We start from the raw sequence: 21,841 nt of genomic DNA, 5'->3' as shown, positions 1-21,841 counted from the left end.
CTTTTTCAAAGCCTACACTTAGCAGTGTCCTATACAAGAAGTGACTCTGAGTTACAGTTTCATGAAACTTGCACAAATCTTTTATATACATTTATTCAGATGAGGTCATTGATAAAAAGAGCGATCGGTCACACAGTAAAAGGGAGGAGAAACTATATACAGCATTTTACATAAGCGTACAAAGTGGTATCATATTAGAGACTAATGATTTGAGAAAAGATGATGCAGTGTGAAGTTGTACCTTCCGGTATATTTTACATCTAGAGTAAAATAAATAACTTTACTTCCACACACAAAAACAAAGATATAATAGTAAGATATTTAGGTTGGCTGTGTATTTACGATTACAAACAATTTCAGGTGACGGATGCCATAGTGCCTAACTGGAGCAGCTTCGATGCTCTCGGTGTATGGATGAATCGTGGCAAGCCGATATATTTTATCCTGCTCGAGGATAACATTTTGGGATTTTTTTTATAGTGATCAGATAAAAATTATTAGTAACCACCAACAAAAACAGTAGGTTAAATACCCCGTGAAGAAAAATGTGATAAATAAGATGTCCCTGCATTCAAAATGAGCAGTCCTTGGGAAATCAAATTCGGCACTTTACGCTAAGGTTTTCCTCGCTGTACCCATTTAATAAAGTTGCTTCCAAGCAGATCCGACTGTCCGTGCAACATATACGTCACAGGTCCCTTCTGTTGATGACTTGCTGAGCCGCCACGCGTGCCAAGACTGAATGCCAGGGAAGGCGCGCACCGTCAGCCACTCTTCTTTTTTTTGTTCACGATACCGAACAACCTCATTTTCGTCCAGATATACAAGATGCACGCCTTTCAGTTTCTTTGATACAACGCTCACCATTGTCCTGGCCGTCTGAATTGCGCTTACTGAACGTTCTCTCAGGTTGTTCAGCGTGGCCTGGTGCTTCACGAGTCCGCCAACTCCGTCACATGCATTTTTCCCATGTCCAGATGCAGAAAATAACCACTGGGCTTGTGGGCAATCGTCCTTTGCAAATTGGTGAAGCTGGTAGCGATTCTTGAAATGACTGGCGGCGCCGTCACTTACGTACGTCACGTACGAGTATACCGCAACGTTGTCTTCAACCCACTCCTTCACTTTTTCTAGAGCCAAGCAAGCGTGAGCGGCGTCGTGACACAGGTCCTCACTGATGATGGCAAAGCTGTTAGTAGATTTTCTTGTCGTCACTACACATGTAAATATCGAAACTTGTTTTTTTTTTTCCAGTGATATGCTTGCACTTCGTCAGGAAGCACGATGGTCCAGTTTTCAGCAAAGTCAAAATGAAAGACAATGCTCCCGCGTTGCATGCACTGTTTTTCATCGTAGATCGCTTTACCTTGCGTTTGCCGGATATGGTTGTGAAGTACCCAACTTCCAACCGTCACTTGGATGACTTTTAGGAAAGTCTCAGGTTCCAAAGTTTTTTTCACAAGGTCGCCGGACTCCCATGTTGCAAGCACAATCTCTTCATCCTCCGGGATATCAAGTTCCTGGAGTGTAAGAAACTGGCCTTTTGGGCAGTGATCACAGTCTCCTTGAAGGCACAGTTCTGTTGCTGGGTCGCACAGAAATGCCGAGTTCATTTCACCAGTGTTGAATGTAGAGCCTATAACGTTCTCTAGAGCGGCAATACAAAGATAATAATTGGCGCAGCGCACACAAACGCACACTTCCTGGTGTGGAATACATTGGACCCATCTAGGGCGCAACGAATAAAATTTCGTTAGCCCAACGCCGGAATCGGGATGTTGTGTTTTTATATATACGGAAGGCCTCTCGTATTGAGCGTGTCATGAAGCGCTTTGGCACGAACGTTTTCTCTCCGTTGAGCATGACAGAGATGACGTCCTTCTGGTTGGAACTTCGGCGCGAACATTGTAGCTCGTCTTTCGTGAAGTACTCTAGGGCAGCAGACAGGTTCTCAGGGCTCACCTTGCACCTCGTGTAAGGATCCGACTCATACCACACGCCATGCTTTTCCTTGAGTTTTCGGGATTTACTGATGAGGTACATTGAGGCCTGTGGAATCATCTTTTGAACCTCATTCTTCGTCAGTGTTGACGGCAGGAGTGTAAGCAGTTGACAACGTTCCCGGAGAGAGGTGGCGGTTTCAAAGGCCTGCCGAAAGTTGTCCACCCACTCAGTGCATGTGGAGCATGTTGGTTCGGACGACCCCGATGGTGCGTCCCTGTCGTACGCAATACGTAGCCTTGAGCGTATATTCTTGACAGCAACTTGCTCCAGTTCTGTCTGCTTTCTCTTGACATAGGCAGGCCTGTCCCGACTTCTTACGACGCTTGGTTGTCTCAGCGGCGACACATCTGTAGGTAGTATGCTGCGATTTAGATCTTCAATTGCTTCTTCAGCTGGCACAAATATGTCAGGGCACTACTCTGAGCTTCGCATCGAGATCTCCTTAGTGATGTGCATGAAGCAATGGTAGCACAGGTAGTCCGTCGCACTCACTTTGGTGGAACAGTCAGGCGGAAGAATTTGCTTCAACGAGTTTAGGTCCAACTCGCCAACACTTCGAAAATTCCGCTGCTTTGGTATAGTCTTTTTGTGTTTGCAAAAGTAATCTGCACAAAACACTCGTTCGGAGCTCCAGGACGTCTTCATAATGTATACATAAATAATAGAAATTAAACCCCAACTGATGGCATATAATTGCCAAGTGAAAGAACTACTGGATGCACAAGTGACAAGTCCGAGGCTGAGGAGCTCACTCACTGCAAACGTACATTTGAAAAGAGAGGTCACAACTGAGGCTGTCGGCAAAGCTTGATCCACGTCAAAGGAAGAAAGAGGGAAAGTCTCCAGACAAAAAATTGTGGTCAGCGGCCTTCGAAAAAGACTTTCCGGAATCGCACTGTCGTCCCTCCACGCGCTGATATGAAAGCACCCGAGCTTCTACCACGTGGTTCATGACACAGCCTGAGCCATGTCGGCGACCGGTTCGCGAGGGGTTGGCGGTGGGGTTACGTTGATGGTCACTCGGATTAGCCCTTGCTGTACTGAGCTACCGCCTGCAGTGCCTTATCGCCGGCTGGTGTCAACAACGAGAACACACACACCCTGTCTACACCAAAACTACAAGCGTTCACCGCACACGCGTCGCCGCCGCTTTTAAGCTTTTGTGAAATTGCTTTCTTTTGCCGCGGAGAACCGCCTTATCTTAACTACGCGCCTGAAATCCTTCCAGGCGGGCGTACACAATATCAAGCGTTTCGAGAAATGCCCGTGGAGTAGAACTATGGGAAAATTCGGAGCCCGCGATGTCGATATCGTCGCCGTTGTGTTAGTACGCCGTCGCGTACTGCAGTCCCCGGTTCGGGGAGGGGGGGGGGGGGGGGGGCGGTCTTACTACGATAACATGGCGACAGCGTTTACACTCTATGTATTTACGCGAGGCTCGAGTATTTGGGGATAATGCTGCCGGTTGGTGTGCCCCTTTGTGCCTGATATTATCGCCCGTGACGCCAGCGAGTGAGATGGCGACAGGCATGACTGCTCAGTAAACAGGCGTCGGCGGCCATGTTTTGCTGGTTGAAGCGAACCCCCTTGTCCTTGACAGCGAGCGGGGAAATGCGAAAAAAAGATTGTATCGGCCGTTTTGCCAGAACTAGCGACGAGTGTCGTCTGCGGTTTCCGGCAACTATTTTGCCATAATCGTGAGCTTAGCGAGGAAATGATTTTTGCTAGCCACAGAACACTACCACGCAGAAAGGGAATGCTTGAACATGTTTTTGTTCTGGATATATATCAGGGATATATATGAGAGAGAGAGAGAGAGAGATGAAGGTAGAGCGGAAGAGGGAATAGCATATAGTGTCGCAGGAGTATAAAGTAAACAAAGTTCCTAGTGGCCGATGGCTGCATGATCTTTTCTCGGATCACTAGTCCGTAATATGATACCTCTTTGTACACAGTAGTTTCTCCTTAATTTAAGTGTGTGAACGATTTCTTTAGTTATCATTGGCCTCATCTGAATAAAAATATATAAAAGATGTGTGTTGGTTTCATGAAACTGGAACTCAGAGTCAGTTCTTGTATAAAACACTGCTAAGTGTAGGCTTTGAAAAAGGACCCTACTTTGGGGAGTTGTATCTTCTTTCTCAATAAAATGATGCAACATGTTTTTAATGGAAATGAATACCGAAATAGAGTATAACAGGTTACCTAAATTTAAAAAAAATCGAGGGTGGTGTTTTTTTTTTATTCGCATCGGAATTTTTCTTTGTTTGATTTTTTTTTCCATGTTTGACTAAATATATCCTAACTATTGTATCACACAGATACCCTAGTTATTTTTTAAATATTAGCTATATATTAGTAGAATAATATCTGCAAATTATATCATAATGATTAAATTATTTCATGAGATACAGACCTCCAAAGTTTGCCATTTGTCGTTCGAGCAGGCATGTTTGTCAATTTTTAGAAAAATAAATAAATTTTAAATAAATATGATTACTTTATGTTACAAGCAAGCTATACCCATAGTTTGCGCCTAAAACGTATTAGAGTTCTCCTAATGTTATCGCTTTAGTTATTCACTCTCAAACGGGCCCCCTCCATCAGTGCGCGTTAATGCGACTGTCCACCACCTCATGCCTTACGATTTTTCCTGTCCCCAAGTATTTTTTCTAGTCAAAACTAAGTTTGGATTCGTTCATACCAGACACTAGACAATAACATATAAAAACATCAGTTGATTTGAAAATGTCGACTAGCCATCCTTTGGTCGATCTTATCTGAAATCACCCAGAAAACAAATCTTCCTTCAAAATGTTGCGATTCCGCCGCGTAATCACGAGGCAAAAATTAAAATATTCCCCGACCTGCAGCCGCGAGCGGCGGCCATGAGAACCACGCAGCATGAAGTCTTGTAGAAAGATAGAAAGTTGTGCGAATACCTGCTCGACAAAAGGTAACTTTTCTATAAATCTTGTCGTTCCAACATAGATATAAATGCGTAAAAAACATGGTATCATCGACAAAACGTTTATTTTACAGAGTTTTAGTGGCGCCATCTATCCTAGGTCCACAAAATGGTCAGCTCTATATCTGCTACCGCGAACAGCCCGAAGACACAGCGCACGCTCTTCTTCTATGCCCAAGCCACGACCAGCATCGGAAGCTTCTGATTCAGCGGTATGCGACGGCCGGCCTTTCCCACTCCAATCTTGAAGACCTTCTAAATCAAAACGGGACTCAAGGAGTAGCCGAGAAGGCCTTTCGTGCTCTCCAGGCTTATCTGCGCGAAAGTGGACTTGCAAGCCGGCTCTACCGTAATAACGCACTAATCAATTGTGCAAGATCTGCTTCTTCCACAAAGTACGGATGCCCGTTTAAACGGGGCTATTCAGAGTCACGCTACTCGCCTGTCAGCTAACGATTCAACGCCCCGTTCAAACGCCTCAATCATTCTTTCTTTTCTTTTTCTCTCTCTCTTTCCTCTCTACTCCTCCCATTCCCCAAAAGCTAGGTAGCGACTTGCCCCTGTACGGAGGCCCATATTTCTCCTAGCTCCGCCCCTTCCCGACACCCCACAATAAACAAACAAACAAACAAACAAACAAGCCGCCAGAAGCCGGAGGGGGAGGAGGACAAAGCCGGACGGGTATGGTCGGACCCGGATGAGACTTTCCTCCTTTCACCACTGTTGTTGTTGTTTGCGGGTTTTTTGGCGCAACAGCAACGGAGGCCATGCTGCGCCAGACTAAATTAACTAATGAAACTCCTATGGTTACCTCATTACAAAAACGCGATCCTGGACACAACTGGGACTAGATCTGGTGTATAAGGCCAGTACTAGTAATATGTGATAAAACTCGATCAAGAGGAACGAGAGGGTGCTTTCCCAGCAAAAGAGCGGGATGAAATGGAATACAAAATCTAAAGAACTCTGGAAAATGAGTGCGTCGTTCAGTGTCGAATTCCGGGCAGATCCACAAAATATGAAGAATAGTAAGATTGTCTCCACAGTGCTCACAAACTGGTGAATCCTCCCCATAAAGGAGATATCTGTGTGTAAGAAAGGAGTGCCCGATTCGAAGCCGGCACAATACAACTTCGTGAAAGCGGTTCTTAAGTGAGGAGCTTTCCCAACACCCAAGGACTGGTTTGCTTACATGGAGCTTTTTATTAGTCTCCATGGCCCACTCTGTCTGCCACAAACTAAAAAGTGACGACTTAATTAATGACTTGATATCCTGATAGGGAAAGCTAGCTTGATATCGAGAGCAGTTACCTGAAGATGCAGCGAGCCTGCCTGCCTCCTCATTACCCTTTATTCCCACATGACTCGGAACCCAGCAGAATTTTATATTGTGACCTTTACGTAAAGCTCCGTTAAGTTTATTTCGCACCTGTTCCACAAGCATATTCTTAGTGGCTTTTAGAGAGCATATTGCAGTAATGGCACTTTGAGAGTCCACAAATATTACGGTCCGTCTAGTTTTAGTCTTCAGAATATAATCCAATGTAAAAGACACAGCATAGACTTCAGCAGTAAATATACTCGCAAATTCTTCTAGACGTTTAACTTTTACAAAACAACTTGAATGCACGGCGCACCCGACAAATGATGAAGTCTTGGCACCGTCCGTGTAAAAGTGAGCATAATCTTTATATTTCTCTTCTAGGTCAAGGAATTCCTTCGGAATCACAAGAGCTGATATGCTATTCTTATTAAACTTAGGGAAAGTCCAGTCACAAAAAACACGCACCACATTCCAGGGCGCCATGCAGACTGTGTTCTGAATTAGGTTAAGTTCGTCCAGATGAAGTTGAAGTGAGGAACAAAATTGCTCTATACGAAAACTCAAGGGTCTGACAATGCTTGGCTTATTTTCAAAGAGACGGTGGAATTGAGATCTTTGTACGGAATGATACGTTGGGTGATCAGGGTTTCCTAGGATTCTAGACGCGTAGGTTAAGCTGAGGTATTGACGTCTTTTACACAGCGACATTTCATTTGATTCCGCATACAAACTAAGTACAGGCGATGTCCGAAAAGCACCTGTAGCCAAACGCAAGTCAAGATGATGTACAGGATCCAACATCTTGAGAGCAGATGGGCGAGCTGATCCGTACACCACGGCGCCATAATCAAGACGAGATCGCACAAGCGCGGTGTACAAATGCAACAGACATTTCCGATCTGACCCCCATGATTTATGAGCCCAAACTTTCAGAAGGTTTGTGGAACGAAGGCAAATTTCCTTGAGAAATTTCAGGTGGGGAATGAAGGTAAGTTTTTTGTCAAATATGACACCAAGGAACCTGTGCTCCTTCCTAACAGGGATCAGAGTACCGTTTAGTTCCAAAGCTGGGTCTAAGGAAAGCCCGCGACGTAGGGAAAAAGGCACATAGACTATCTTTGCAACGGAGAACTTGAAACCATTTTCATCTGCCCACTTACAAAGTTTGTTTATAGCCAGTTGTAACTGCCGCTCACAACTAGAAAGATTGCAAGAAGATGAGGAGATATGTATATCGTCAGCATAAAGAGAGTAGGAAATGGATCGAGGTAGCATTCGTGCGAGAGAATTCATTTTCAGTACAAACAAAGTGACGCTTAAAATGCCTCCCTGTGGGACTCCGTTTTCTTGAACAAAAGGTTTAGACAAGGAGCTGCCAAGCCGGACTTGAAAGGTTCTGTTTGTTAGAAAGTTCTTAATGCATTGCAACATCCTACCACGAATATTACAAGCATACAAGTTTTTCAGAATACCATATCTCCAAGTGGTATCATACGCCTTGTCTAAGTCAAAAAACACTGCAACACAGTGCTGCTTGTTCACAAATGCCTCGCGTATAACGATTTCCAGGCGAACCAAATTATTGAGAGTAGATCGACCTCGGCGAAACCCGCACTGATTTTTGTCAAGGACCTTTTGGCTTTCTAATATGTATACTAACCGCCTGTTTATAAGTCTTTCAAATGTTTTCCCGACACAGCTCGTCAGAGCAATGGGACGGTAACTTGATAGTAGTAAAGGGTCTTTCTGTGGCTTTAGGAGCGGGATTACATGCGCATGCTTCCAGGCACGGGGAAAGCAGGCTTTTCCCCACAATAAATTGAAGAACAAGAGAAGACTTTTCACGGACTCAGGAGAAAGGCGACGAAGCATTTCATAATGAACTGCGTCGGGCCCTGGAGCAGAAACCCTCGTTATGTTAAGTGCCATTTCAAGTTCACAGAGTGTAAAAGGCTGGTTATAAGGCTCAGAGTCTCCTCCAGACATGGAGATGTTTTGTCGCTCTGCACGAGATTTAAATCTACTGAACGAATCACTGTAATTTGCCGAGCTGGATGTGTTATAAAAATGTTCACCAAGGATGTTGCCGATGTCAACTAAAGATGAGGAAGGGGCATCAAAAGTAGGGATTGCAAAGCACCTATGATCTCCATTTATTTTCCTGTATCTATCCCAAACCTCCTTGGCAGGCACAAAACTATTTATAGAAGAAACATACTTCATCCAGGATTTCCATTTCGATTGCTTCCTGGTCCAACGGGCTCTAGCTTTCCGCTGCCTGAACTCTGCGAGATTACATGATGTGGGGTATCTGCGAAGTTTGCCCCAAGCCCTGTTTTGATCCGCTAAGGTTGTGGCACACTCCTTGTTCCACCAACGTTTGCATTTTTTTGGCACATTACCAGAGGTTCGTGGAATAGACACCTTAGCAGCATTTAGAATCTGCTCAGTAATATACAGTGTAGCATCTTCAGGTGACATAGAAGAAAGCAGAGAAGGGTACAAGATGGAATGTAACCGAAAAAGTGACCAGTCAGCTTTATCTAACTTCCACCTAGGGATACGTTTCAAAAGTGAGGGCAGCTGAACAACGCTCTCTAAAACAATCGGAAAGTGATCACTGCCAAAAGGGTTGTTGAGAACATTCCATCTGAAGCAAGGAAACAATGAGGGGGATGAGATCGACAGATCTATGGATGTAAATGTGGTGTGAGCTGCACTGAAAAATGTTGGCTCTCTCCCATTAAGAAGGCATAGCCCAGATGCCAATAAAAAACGTTCAACTACACCTCCACTAGTGTTTTGACGAATACTACCCCATAGGGGGTGATGGGCATTAAAATCGCCTAGAATCATAAAGGGTTGTGGGAGTTGACCTACAAGACCCTGCAATTCACTAAGATGTAATGGAGTGTTACGTGGTAAATAAAGTGATACTACAGTTATGAGGCGGTCTAAAAGAAGGCGCACTGCCACGGCTTCAAGTGGTGTGCAGAGTGGGACCTCAGAGCAGACAATCCCACCCTGTACAACCACTGCCACGCCACCAGAGGGAGTGTCACTAAGACGGTCTTTTCTAAAGACCCGGTGACGTCTTAAAATATGAGGAGAGCGGTCATGAAGATGAGTTTCCTGAAGAGCAAGAGCTATCGGCCGAAGCTCATCCATGAAATGATTTACATCATCAATATTTCTTAAAAGTCCGCGACAGTTCCATTGCATAAAATTTACTTTTGCCATTTATAAAATTTGTATATATCGGAAAATGTAAATTAATAAAACTCGGTAGTTAAAAGGTTAAAACTCAGGAGAGAGACCACTTGGATTACTTCGGCGCAGTAACCGGTTTTTTGTTCTTCCCTGCACGGGTCTGCGTCTGCCACTCCATACTATCCGGGTCAGAAGCAGGAGTAGCCGAATCGTCTAACTCCATGGACACGTCTGCCTCTTGAGTTGTGTCGCTGGTGTTAGCCAGCGTTTTCTTTCGACTTGATTCACGGGGAGCCAGGCCCCGGCCGCGACCAGCCGAGGAGGCAGCGGAGGTGCTGGGCAGAGCGTCTGTACACTCTGCCTGCTCCGACCCCTTGGGTACTAGGGGAGCAGCACGAGAGTTGTGCCGCTCTTTGGAGGAGGCCCTCTCCAGTGAGTTGGGGCGAGAGTGTTGCCCCTTCTCACCGGGGGAAGGCGTCGAAGTAAGGACTGGCAATGGCATTGCCTGCCTGTCCTTTGACTTGAGGGCAGCTAGCGTGCTCCCTCCAGAAGGTGGGGAGAGCTGCTGCCCCTGCGGGGGGGTGGGGGCCCGAAGGGCCACTGCCAGGGCTTCAGGCGAGACCTGGGTGGCCTTCGATTCCGTTCGCGGTAAAGGGCCCCTGCGCGGGTGGTTCTCAGTTGAACCCGTTCGCATTTCTACCTTCTCGTTTTTACCTACTCGTTTCAACCGAGTGCGAAACAACTTTCGCGTTTCTCCCTTTCTCATTTAAACCGTTCTCAAAACAAACTTTCGGGTTTTGACCCTTCTCAAAACGACTTTTCTCATTTTAACCTTTCTCATTTCAAATTTTCTCAAAACATACTTTCTAGTTTTGACCAATGTCAGAAAGACTTTTCTCATTTTAACCTCTCTCATGTCAAACCCAAATTAATCCAACATCATGATCTCGCAATCTTTCTGCGGTATTTATGGCGAATTCGGGTAATTAATTGCCTTCGAGCCCTTCCTTGTTGCACCGGCGACCAAAAACGCGCCAGCGGCGCATCACGTCTCCACCCGAATGCAAAGCACAATGAACTGGCGTTTTTATTTGACTGGATCGCGAGTGAGCTCTGTTAACTTCTTCTTCGATCATTCTATGGTACCATGAGCACGCTGCATACGCCAACAACATAAATTACGACTCTTTGAGATGTGTGTAAACAGAAGCGGCTTCACAAAACTTTTCAAAATATTGGAATTACCACAAGTCCGTACAGCTGACAGAATATTAAAATATAAAATCAATGAAAGGGCAGATGTATAAATCAGTGTGGTGCTGCCCGCACGCGCGTCAAATTTCAATAAACTTTATCTGGATTTTCGATTAACTGTTGTTACGGAGGCTTGCCAGCGTCGCTTTCCATATTCTGTTTACTGTTAGTAGAGAGTTTTTGTAGATCGTTCCCATGACTCCGATAACGATACCCGATACTCCGCCACCGCCTCCCTTGCGCATGCATAGTATCGTTATCGGGGCTATCGGAACGATTTACTAAAACTCTCTAGTACCTTTTTTGGAATCCTCAGTCTTCTCCTTGCACCCACCCTCCTTGAAATTGTAATGCGTGTTCAAGTTTCAAATTGCATCACTATGCATACTTTTTTTTAGCGGTGTAATACCTTGTTATTACAGAGTTCTAAAATAAAGTGATGTATGATGCAGCCCGTGTCTCAAAGCAAACATACCTTGCTCAGGCTGGATAAATTCTTCCAAAAATGTTGACTTTCTTTGAAACATAAATTATCTTTCTCTTCGTTGTTCTTGCTATCTTGTCACAGAGCACAAAAGGGTGCCTGTCTCGATGGCTTCGTTTGCCACTCGAACCCGCTATTTGCCGCCTCAGCGAGCATTGTTTCGTTTGGTTCCCTATCCCGATTCGGATGTGACGATACCGGATACAGTCTGGCAGACAAGCTGCCCGACCTCTTGGAGCTCGGGAAAACTTCTGCTGGTAAATTGCCAGTACACGCCTGAGAAGCGCAACCCGAAAAGCTTGCACCCGCCAGCCTTTGACCACGCGAACGCCCATGCCGAAGATATGGGAAAACTTTTTTTCAGGGAAAATGACCATCCGAATTGGCCATTACAAGCGATAACACACGACTAGCACAATGATCCATCCGCTCCAAACGACGACATCTTAACGACATACAGCGACAGAAGAGAAATGAAGTACCGAATCTGCGCTAGCACTTTTGAAACCACGTCACCACGTGACCACGTAGCTACGTCAACAGACTCGGGGTGGCACGCAGGCATAAGGAAAATTGTTTCATGTGCTATGCAAGAGATGGTGCCGCTTCCCTTTATCTTCAACCTTCATCCTCAACTGTTTTTCCTTCTTTCTATACCTCACTATGGTGTTCAAATGACAACGGGTTCAAATGAGAAAGGGTCGACACGCGAAAGGTTAAAACGCGAAGGGTGTTTTGCGAATGGGTTCAGACGAGAAGGGTTCAAATGAGAATGGGTTCAAATGAGATGGGTATAAATAAGAAAGGGTCGAAACGCGAAAGGTTAAAACGAGAAGGGCGTTTTGCGAATGGGTTCAAACGAGAAGGGTTCAAATAAGAATGGGTTGTTTCGAGATACACCCCCCTGCGCACCGCGTCGGAGTATGTGCCTTTAGAAAGAAAAGAGAATCTTTGTTTTGCCTCGGGATACGATATGTTTTCTTTGGCTCTCAGAGTAAGGATTTCTTTCTCTTGTCGCCACAAGGGGCCAGAGCGAGAGTAGGCAGGGTGAGGACCCTTGCAGTTGGCACAGGAAATGGCATCTTCACAGATGTCGGCTTGATGGTTGTGGCTGCCACACATTGCGCAAGTCTCTCTGCCTCGACAGCTGCGCGATCCGTGGCCAAAGCGCTGGCAACGGAAGCACCGCTGGGGGTTGGGGACATAGGGGCGGATGCGGCAATTAAGGTATCCTGCCTTGATGGTTTCTGGCAGTGTGTGTCGTTCAAATGTAAGAATGACGTGTTTGGAAGGGATTTCCTCACCATTTTTTCGGAATATAATGCGCTTAACAGCAACAACACCAACACCTTGGAGTCCCTCGAGGAGTTCTTCCTCACTAGTGTGCAAGAAGTCGTCCTCGGAGAGGACCCCACGGATGGTGTTGAGCGTGCGGTGAGGGCTAACTGACACTTTGACATCAAGGAAACTAGTCAACTTCAGGATCGCTTCACTTTGTTTTTTGGTGGTTACCTCTACTAAGAGGTCTCCGGAGTGCTGCTTTTTTGCCTTGTAGGAGAACCTGACAAGGTTCTCCAGTACTTTGGCAACAATAAAAGGCGACAGCTTTGCAACAGGTTTATGTTCATCGAGCGAATGAACAATGAAAAACTTTGTAAATGTTTTGATTTCAGGATCTTTGTCAGTGGTCTTGGGTTCAAGACAGCGCCTTTTAAAGGCTTGCCCTGAACGGGGTTTAGAGGGGTGGGGCGCCATAGGAGGGCAAAGAGTGTTCAGAATCCGCGGTGCACCGCCCACCACCGAGCCCAACAAGGGGTTAGGTAACGCACCATAACAAGAAGGGCTTGGCTGGAGACGTTACGCTAACAGTGCTGCCGGGAAACTATACCCAAGTGTGGGTCAAGACAGAGGTCCATTGCCACCCAAGGTTAGCCCTTGCCGCCAAAGAGGAGTGAAAAAGGAGTGAGATAAGTGAGAGAGAAGTAAAGGAAACGGGAAAGGTAAAAGTGAGAGATCGGAGGGGATAGCAGAAGAAATGGCGACTAGACTGAATCATCCTGGCCGGGCCTTACCAGGACTCCCGTCTATGAGAAGCGGGGGCCGAAGTGGTGTATTGCCTCACCCGGGGGGCCCCGAAGGGTCCAAACCTGCCCCGGGCTCGGCTCAACCACCAGGATTCCCTTTTCCCCAGACACGGGAAAGCCACGCACAGCTAGACGTGGGCGGGCGAACCCGCATGGCTCGGGGTCCGTGGAGACGCCACTCTCCAAACACCTGCAGTTCACAGGTGCCCCCTGCGGGGCTCCTTTCACCATATTGTTCGCGCTGCGTGAGCACGTGGTCACGCGGGGATGAGTTCTGGCTTCTCACTGATGAATCTATAGAGAGAAAGCCTCACCAGACCCCCCGCGCAACCCCCATTGACGTCACAGCGCACGTGACTCGGAAGATGGCGAAGGAGTTGAGAGGTGCCAAACACCTCAATCTTTGTCAATTTTTAAAATAAAAACTAGGACATGCAGACAAAAGCGTTTTTTTTTGTTCTTCACTTCAGAAATGTCGAGACACCAACTCCCAAATTATTAATAATAAAAAAAATTTTTTTTCAACAGTTTGGTTGGGACACGCGCGTCGAGAAATTAATTTTAAGCAAAAAAAAAAAAAAATGTTGAGAGCAATACTGACGGCGCGAGACGCGATTTAGTCGGTGGTCACCTCCCTTTCCACTTGTATCCCCTCTCGGCCTTTCGGACGCGTGGAGCAAAGGTGGATTGGCTTGTCCATCACGTTGAGGGGGAGACAGTGTATGACCATTCCGTGACGTCATGAAATCTGCGCGCAGAATTTGAAATAAATCTCGCGCCGTAAATATTTATTTCTTTTTTTCGCGTAAAATAATTTTTTGACACGCGTGTCCCAACCAGACTTTAAAAAAAAATTTTTTTTCTTTTTAGGGGTTCTTTAAAAGGATGGTGAACCGAAATTAGGATTTCACAAAATAAGGTAACAGGAGTATTTAATGGGGCGCCACAAACCCGAAAACACCCGATCATGAAGCGATATCTCAAACGGATGGCCGTATTTTCGTAAAATAAGGGTGCGAATGAGTGAGAATCGCGGTGTCGCGTTTCCGGCAGAATCGTTGAGGAGGAGAGGAACGGCCTCGCTTACTTCCCTCTTCGCGGCCTCGCGGAGTCAAAGCGAAAAGGGGAGGAAACGAGAATTGCGACGTCACGGGCTTTTTCGGCCGTGTTCAGGCGCGCTCTTCTTTCACAAAAATACGACCATCCGTTGGAAATATCGATTTACGAGTGATGCTTTCCGGTTTGTAGTGTCCCGACTAGCGGATCTGCATTGTTTTCTGAAATCCGAATTTCGGTTCAGCATCGCGCTCAGTCAGACCGCTGCATGCCGCCCACGCTACGCGACAACGGATTCAATCAAGCTGTGGCAAAAGTGCTTGGTGAGGGCGCTCCTCCTCTTCGTGGATGCGGCTAAGAAAATCACGCTTTTCGGTGGCGGTACAAAGACGCTGCTATGCGGAGAGCAAGTCGTCTGCTTCTTCCGCAGAAGTTGCTGTGACGTCAAAAAGACGCCGAGTTCTGATTGGCTTAGATTGAAGGATAATGAAGGGCACCTACCTATTTGCGAGGAATACTGCATCACCGCTCAGCTGGGATGTATGTTCTTCACCGACGAAACACGACCCCCGCTGCTGAACGCTCATTCAGCATTCGTGCCCAATCTGCCCCGCTTATAGCATCCGACAAGTGACGCAAACCAATGCAACACTAAAGGCCCGACCACACTAGCGTGAACGGCACCGCCGGGCGGCACCGCCGGGCGGCACCGCCGGGCGGCACCGCCGGGCGGCACCGCCGGGCGGCACCGCCGGGCGGCACCGCCGGGCGGCACCGCCGGGCGGCACCGCCGGGCGGCACCGCCGGGCGGCACCGCCGGGCGGCACCGCCGGGCGGCACCGCCGGGCGGCACCGCCGGGCGGCACCGCCGGGCGGCACCGCCGGGCGGCACCGCCGGGCGGCACCGCCGGGCGGCACCGCCGGGCGGCACCGCCGGGCGGCACCGCCGGGCGGCACCGCCGGGCGGCACCGCCGGGCGGCACCGCCGGGCGGCACCGCCGGGCGGCACCGCCGGGCGGCACCGCCGGGCGGCACCGCCGGGCGGCACCGCCGGGCGGCACCGCCGGGCGGCACCGCCGGGCGGCACCGCCGGGCGGCACCGCCGGGCGGCACCGCCGGGCGGCACCGCCGGGCGGCACCGCCGGGCGGCACCGCCGGGCGGCACCGCCGGGCGGCACCGCCGGGCGGCACCGCCGGGCGGCACCGCCGGGCGGCACCGCCGGGCGGCACCGCCGGGCGGCACCGCCGGGCGGCACCGCCGGGCGGAACCGCCGGGCGGAACCGCCGGGCGGCACCGCCGGGCGGAACCGCCGGGCGGAACCGCCGGGCGGCACCGCCGGGCGGCACCGCCGGGCGGCACCGCCGGGCGGCACCGCCGGGCGGCACCGCCGGGCGGCACCGCCGGGCGGCACCGCCGGGCGGCACCGCCGGGCGGAACCGCCGGGCGGCACCGCCGGGCGGCACCGCCGGGCGGCACCGCCGGGCGGCACCGCCGGGCGGAACCGCCGGGCGGAACCGCCGGGCGGCACCGCCGGGCGGCACCGCCGGGCGGCACCGCCGGGCGGCACCGCCGGGCGGCACCGCCGGGCGGCACCGCCGGGCGGAACCGCCGGGCGGAACCGCCGGGCGGCACCGCCGGGCGGCACCGCCGGGCGGCACCGCCGGGCGGCACCGCCGGGCGGCACCGCCGGGCGGCACCGCCGGGCGGCACCGCCGGGCGGCACCGCCGGGCGGCACCGCCGGGCGGCACCGCCGGGCGGCACCGCCGGGCGGCACCGCCGGGCGGCACCGCCGGGCGGCACCGCCGGGCGGCACCGCCGGGCGGCACCGCCGGGCGGCACCGCCGGGCGGCACCGCCGGGCGGCACCGCCGGGCGGCACCGCCGGGCGGCACCGCCGGGCGGCACCGCCGGGCGGCACCGCCGGGCGGCACCGCCGGGCGGCACCGCCGGGCGGCACCGCCGGGCGGCACCGCCGGGCGGCACCGCCGGGCGGCACCGCCGGGCGGCACCGCCGGGCGGCACCGCCGGGCGGCACCGCCGGGCGGCACCGCCGGGCGGCACCGCCGGGCGGCACCGCCGGGCGGCACCGCCGGGCGGCACCGCCGGGCGGCACCGCCGGGCGGCACCGCCGGGCGGCACCGCCGGGCGGCACCGCCGGGCGGCACCGCCGGGCGGCACCGCCGGGCGGCACCGCCGGGCGGCACCGCCGGGCGGCACCGCCGGGCGGCACCGCCGGGCGGCACCGCCGGGCGGCACCGCCGGGCGGCACCGCCGGGCGGCACCGCCGGGCGGCACCGCCGGGCGGCACCGCCGGGCGGCACCGCCGGGCGGCACCGCCGGGCGGCACCGCCGGGCGGCACCGCCGGGCGGCACCGCCGGGCGGCACCGCCGGGCGGCACCGCCGGGCGGCACCGCCGGGCGGCACCGCCGGGCGGCACCGCCGGGCGGCACCGCCGGGCGGCACCGCCGGGCGGCACCGCCGGGCGGCACCGCCGGGCGGCACCGCCGGGCGGCACCGCCGGGCGGCACCGCCGGGCGGCACCGCCGGGCGGCACCGCCGGGCGGCACCGCCGGGCGGCACCGCCGGGCGGCACCGCCGGGCGGCACCGCCGGGCGGCACCGCCGGGCGGCACCGCCGGGCGGCACCGCCGTCCGGCGTCCCAACGCGAGGAGTCCAAATAGACCGATACCACCAAGCGAACTGCGCAGGCGCGCGCATTCCGGAAGTATTGCCGCCGCCATGCTTCTTGTAGTCATCGCTCTCCGGCTTCCCGGCTGAAAAGGGCTCATGTGGGCGTACATCATAGTTTGGGAAGCCCTGGTGTTAGCTTGGATTCTCCTGCATATCAGTACTTTATAAGATTGTGTTGTGTGTGATGTCTTAGTTTTTCATCAGGCGCAAAAAAAGTCTCAGTCGTCTTACCGCTTTAGAATCGCTTTGTCGTCTGCTTCGTCGTCGTCCGCTTCTTCGCCTTCGTGAACGCGCGTGAACCCACTGCGTTCACGCTGTGGTCTCACTGCAACAGCGGCAAAAACAACGAGGCCCCTTCTCCCTCGAGCACTCCGGGTGCTCCTACGTCTCAATAAACTTGGAAGCAAGTGAATATCTACCTCAAACGTGAAAGAGCACAAAATTCGAGGGACCATCGGCTCGGTGTAGCACCGCAGAACAGCGTCAAACGTGTCGGTGAAACACTGAGCTATGTTGTGCGCAGGCTTGGGCATAACTTTTATTCGACAATGAAGTAAGACGAGCTCAATAGACATTCTCGGAGAGCAATAGTTTTCTAAAACTCGTTCTATTCTGGTTGAGAGCCTTTGCGACAGGGTACATATGAACTGCGGGGGGAAGCATGCACACAAAGAAACGATCTACAAAAAGAACCTGCCTGACGAGCCGTAACAACTCGCATTTGTCAAAATGAAACGTAACCAGGAGAGATGCCTGAGAACTTCGGGTAATAATTGGGTTGTGGGGATGTTTATACAGCGTGTAGTTGGTCAGCCATCTTCGGGTAGAGATGAGCTCTTGTGTACAGTTTCTATTCAATTTTATTTGGTTTGCTCAAGCTCCGAACGGTAAGAGCTGACCGACGGGGAATGCTTTTTTCCGCTGTGTCGATTGGTGTTAATACAGAATGGATCAGTAACGCCAGCAAAATCAGATTGTGGCATAATAGCCCACTAAAAAAAATTAAGTCTGATATTGAAAAAGTCGTTTTATTTCAAGTTATATATATATATATATATACATACCGAGAATCGCTGCTCTTTCTTCGGTGATTGTACTGATCTTTTGAAGCACAGTTGTGCTCAAAACATGTCGTATCAAAAACAGTTGTAACCACCAAAATGCATCAACCAAACGTTGTATTAAAAACGGTCGCCGCAAGGCAGTGTGGAAGTTCCGATATACCGCTACGGAGCGAGTGCTCTGAAAGATTCCAACGTACGGAACACTTTGGTACGCCCTACTACGTCTCATGCCCTGAGTAAGCTTACACTCTTTAGTTATCGTGCAATGGGGTGAATATAAATTATGAATCAAATAACGAAACAAATCTAAAAACGCTTTTTTCCTGTCGCTCTTCTACCGCTCTCTTTACCTGTTTTAGACACGATCTTTTCGTGGGCTGCTTTCTTCCGGGAAGACATAAAATCCGATACCTTTTTGCCTGGTGCTGTTATTGTAGCACCTTGACACAGAACGGGTGAAGACACCCATTAAAAACCGTGAGTAAACGGCCGACTAAAAGTTTCGTGCTAACCTGAAAATTCCCAAACGCCGGACGTACAACGCGCCTTGACGCGGCCAGAAAACTGGGGAGAACTACAGGTACCAGAATGCACCGCGGCAGCGGTGGCGTCGTGCAACTCCTTGTGAGATCGGTCTATTGGCCTCCGTTTTGCAGGCGTCACGTGACAGCACTAGATCCCGCGATCGCGCCTCCCGTCGGATTTCCCGCTCTTTCGTCGTCTGCTCTTCGTTAGATTCTTCCGTTCCGCACTCGCTGTCTAGACGGTAGGAGTTCATAATGACCTGGTGATCAGCGTGAATGTGATTATCCTAGCCTGCTCGTTGATCTTGCGACGTCGCCGCGCTCTGAAGGGAAGGAGGTGCAGATTTAGGGTCCGGCCGAGTTGGTTCTACCGAAGGACAGTACAGGTCTGACGCGCCGCCGTGGCTTTGCTGCCCCGGAGGCGCGCCAGAGATGAAGGCTACTCTCGAAAGTGTCACCAAATCAACACGACATCCGTCACAACAGAGACGACATGCAATAAGTGCCACGGAGAAACTCACTTGTAATTCGAATTCCTCTCCTATAATTTCCCAGCGGTTAGTTTCAAGGAACCGCTCCGTTGGGGAAGGCATCGGGGGGAAATAGGGGGAGCAGACGACACGAAACACGTCCTTCGCTTCGAGACGCGCCGAGGACCGGCTTGAGCGTTGCCATGGCATCGCGACGTCACTATCTACGCCACCTCCCATTGGCTCCTATCTTCTGCGGCGTGCGGCGTTGGGCTCTGAACCGCGCAAGGAGCGGTTGGGTGTGCGGCGCCGCACGTCGTGACGTTGAAGCCGAAAACTGGTTTCCGCCGGCAACCGGCAGCGACGACCGTCGCGCCGCAGGCCTCCGAAACGCCAATGTGGTCGTGCCTTTAGACCTTCTTTTCTGCGTTTCAGCGTTTTTAGGGAGTTCCCGAGAAAAGAAAATCGTGTTTTTTGGCTCAGGTAAATCTATGTATCGTAAAAAGCCCAAACTCCGTAATATTGTGACACTGGTGGTTGTGATATAGGACGCGAAAATTTGAGAACATGACATTGCCTGGATCAAAAGATAAAATAATAAAAACAAAAACAAAAAAAAAGAAGTTTTTCGATGAGCCTACGCTTAAGCCTAATATCGTCAAAACAAGAATTGACATTCTGGACGCTTGTAGTATTTATATGGGTGAAAAACACGTATCAGCTAGAAGAAGGTTATTGTCTTCTTTCTTGCTGACATATTTTTTGTTTTTGTTTTGCTTACTAAAATAGTTCTTGCAGGCGCCCACAATATCCTTTCTTCTTTTGACGATATTGGGTTCAGGTGGACATCGACTCAAAGAACGTTAACGTTCCATCCCGACCGCTGGCGTCAGATCCCCACAAAGTTTGAGCCTTTTGCGATGCGTCGTTTATTTGCAGAAGCCGAAAACCACTGTTCTTTTTTTTTTTAGAGCGCAGCTCTTAGGTGCCCGTTTCCGGCTTGAGCGGCGTCGGTGTAACCGCGAACCCCCACCCCCCCCTTCCCGAGGACCTCGAGAGGACCTCGGGTACCTTGGTGACCACGGGGAGGGGGGGGCGGGGGTCACATCACCCCCCCCTCCCCGCGGTCACGTGACCCCCCGAAGCCACGTGATACCCCCCGAAGTCACGTGACCCCCCCCTCACTAACCTTCCCTCTTCCTCCCCAAGAGCCCTGCTCTAATTCGGCGTTACAGGGAGTTGTAGATGGCTTTCACTTTTTTTTAACAAATATATAAGCCATTGTTATAATTTTTTGCGAATATGTGGCTGGTGTTTGGTAAAACACATATTACATCAATCTTGACAAGGAGTCCGCGGAAGCCTTAGCGCGTTTTGCCGATCTCAAGTTTGGGCAGCGCTCCTGATGAGCAAAGCCGAGCATTTTTCGGTCGCCGTTTCGGTTGCGCGTCATTACCCTTTTTCACGTTGCTCGCGGATGCTAAGTCGGTAAAATTGCATTGGTAAATATACCTTTTGGAAAGAAAAAAAAAAAAGCTACGAGGAAAGAATTATTATCCTTTTGATAGAACACTAAACCCGCAAACTGCAATTTACTCTCTTTTTACACTTTGTCACTGCACGTATATAGATATTGACACGATTTTAAACGGCCCTGACGCGTGCATAATCGTGTTCGATGCAAGCATTACATGGAACGCGTTTGCGCCCCCTAGCCGAGAGAAACACGCCCACTGACGGCGTTTTAGAATACTTTTTTTTTTAATCTTTTTCTATCAGCTTGAGCCACTTTCTGTACCAAAGCAGCAGGAAACAATCTTGTATAGACTAACACTTGGGGTTGCGTACACCCGCAAATTCCTTCACCTTATCGGTGGAAGGGGTACTTTCTAATACCCCTGTCAGACGGGCTAATTTAGTGCACTTCAGCCAAGTGCACTTCAGCTCATCGCATTTCACTTCAAGTGTTTCCGTGTCACGCGGAAGAAATTAGAGTTACTTACGAATGACAATAACAGTGGGTAAAATACTATTAGACTCCCAAAATGTTAAAGTAAAAGCACAGATGTCTCAGCAAGCATTAATCGTTTTTAGTAAAGAAACGTTACAAGACAACGTTACGTTAATTTAAAATATTGACTCTGATTGATCATTACAAGGCAAGATAAAAAACAAGAAGGATAAGAACCAGAAGCGAACTCACTTGAAGCCGAGTGCGCTCTTCAGGAAGTGCACTCTTCTGAAGTGCACTAAATTAGCCCGTCTGACCTGGGTATTAGTTGAGACGTGGAGGGTTTAATAGAACCAATACTGTATGATTTCCTTGAGTATCACTACGAGAGACAAGCATTAGGAGACACGTTGGACGAAATAGACGCACGGCTTTTCACTCTTTCCAAAGTGCTTGAATGGTTCAATCTGCAAAGGTATATCCACGGCTGATTTTGTTCCTTGCTAGTATCAGACCCTCAACACATATTTATGTTTTCTGTCTGTGCATGTGTGTTTGCGTGTGCGCGCATTTGTGTGTGTTGTGTGCGTGTGTAAAAGAGAGAGAGAGAGTAATAACCTTATCCTTAGCATGTCCCTCATCATCATCTCAATCACGTCATTGTGGTTTCTCATTTTATATCGTTATCATTCCTCTCCCCTTAACTCCAGTGCAAAGTAGCCGGACAAGACAAACATCCAGGGTAAACTCTCAGT

General features: G+C 50.5%; 1 protein-coding gene across 1 annotated transcript in view; it reads right to left on the bottom strand.

The window, feature by feature from the left end:
• LOC115314621 (indolethylamine N-methyltransferase) overlaps nucleotides 1-21,841 on the bottom strand; it is a 230,465-nt gene that overhangs the window by 15,060 nt on the left and 193,564 nt on the right. The window lies entirely within an intron of this gene.

Source organism: Ixodes scapularis, unplaced genomic scaffold (genome assembly GCF_016920785.2).
Source record: "Ixodes scapularis isolate PalLabHiFi unplaced genomic scaffold, ASM1692078v2 PGA_scaffold28__5_contigs__length_5199819, whole genome shotgun sequence".
In the NCBI taxonomy this organism is placed as follows: Eukaryota; Metazoa; Arthropoda; class Arachnida; order Ixodida; family Ixodidae; genus Ixodes; species Ixodes scapularis.
This window is presented reverse-complemented; position numbering and strand designations above follow the sequence as displayed.